The following is a 1,554-nucleotide window of genomic DNA, read 5'->3' on the forward strand; positions in this document are numbered from 1 at the left end:
CTCACGACGCTCTTGCCGAGAGCGGCGGCGCTGCGGGAGCGCGGGGCTCTGCGCGGGCTGTGCGCGGGGCGCGGCGCGGCGCGGCGCTTTTGCCGGGTGCCCCGCGCGGAGCCGCGCTGACGTCAGCCGGGGGCGGGGGGGACACGTTTTTCCCAGCCCCCCTGTCCCAGTCCCCGTCCCCCCCTCCCTGCGTGGCTCTCGCAGCCGGCTCCGCTCCTGGCTCGGCTGCTCATCGCGGGAGCGCTCTGACAGCACCTGCAGGACAGCGCGGGCACTCGGAGCCGGGAAGGGGAATAAGGTAACAAGCGGATTTACCTGGGTCCGGAGAATTTTTGGCCCCGAGTCCCTAAATCCGTGCCCTCAAAATCGAGAGCAAGTCAAGCAGCTTCTTCGGCACAAGCCAGCCGGCAAGCGCGCACGCACCGCACACACACGCGCACCGCACACACGCACACCGCACAGAGACATGCACAGCCCGCACACATCCTCCGCACACGCCACACAGACGCACGCATAACACATCACACATCACACACATGCACAGTCTGGCTCTCGGAACAGCGGTGCTGCAAATCCCGGATCTGGCATCAGCATCGATCCCCCGCTCCCGCTGGAGCAGCCCCCTTCCCAAATTGCCGTGCCGAGCTCTGCCCAGCACACTGGTGTTCTACACGTTCAGGGAAGTTCAACACCTTCCACCCAGCCGGGCTGTCAGGCAGCGGCAGTCCCAAGCCTGAATCCCTACACTCTCTGGAATGCTCCCCCGAGTGCTGAGCAGCCAGATCTAACCACATCTAACACCATCATTCCCACTGGCTGGATTAGTCCCTCTGCCCCATTGCAATGTTGTGGTGTAGCATTTGGCTGCCTTTAAAAAGAACAAGATATTGAACGTGGGTTATTGTAACTTTGCTTAAGCTCCATGCCCTGGGCACAGATCTGTGTGATGGGAAAGGATGGCTGCTCTTGATCTCTATCTGAAAGGTAAAACTTTGGGTTCACACTGGGGGGAGGGGAAAAAAAAGGCACTCCACAGGGAATTTTTAAAGTGCTCGAAGGGCAGGGTGCATTTTTGCCAGATTCTTACAGGGAACTATACACACTTTACTTAGTCTCCAGAATGTAAAGGTTTGCTGCCAAAAGAGTTCTGGGCTTGGCAAAAGTGGTACTGTCATCTCATGGTATTCTTTAGCCATTATGTATCAGAGCCCACATTTTAGGAGCAGCAGAAATGTACTGTCTATTCTAATCTCTCTTCTTGAGGCTGGAAAAGGTAACATCCTGCAGCAGCCAGCACAGATGCCTTTGCAGTGCTCCAGGACAGGAATAGTGCTGGAGTTTTCATTTGGGATTGAAGCAGTTGCAGCTTCCCTATCTAAAATTTGGAGAGGTTTTGGAAAGAGCAGGAGCATCCCACACTGGAGCACGCTTTTGATGCTGTGTGAATTTAAACAAGATTGTGATTCTGAAATGCACTCAGAACTGCTCCATCCTAACTCTCTTCCAGCTGAATTCAAGAGCAAAAATTGCTAAGATCAAGAAAGATGTGTGTGG

The 1,554-nt window shown here is 55.3% G+C and overlaps 1 protein-coding gene across 1 annotated transcript in view; it reads right to left on the reverse strand.

Moving 5' to 3' along the window:
* SLITRK2 (SLIT and NTRK like family member 2) overlaps positions 1-438 on the reverse strand; it is a 4,876-nt gene extending 4,438 nt beyond the window's left edge. The window contains exon 1 of the mRNA XM_042039830.1: positions 316-438. The gene's annotated coding sequence lies outside the window, so the exon portion shown is untranslated. The remainder of the gene's footprint in view (positions 1-315) is intronic.
* Between the last annotated feature and the right edge of the window lie 1,116 nt (positions 439-1,554).

This window comes from Corvus kubaryi, unplaced genomic scaffold (assembly GCF_017639235.1).
Source record: "Corvus kubaryi isolate FWS band 111438036 unplaced genomic scaffold, C.kubaryi_AGA036_p1.0 37395, whole genome shotgun sequence".
NCBI classification, from domain to species: domain Eukaryota; kingdom Metazoa; phylum Chordata; class Aves; order Passeriformes; family Corvidae; genus Corvus; species Corvus kubaryi.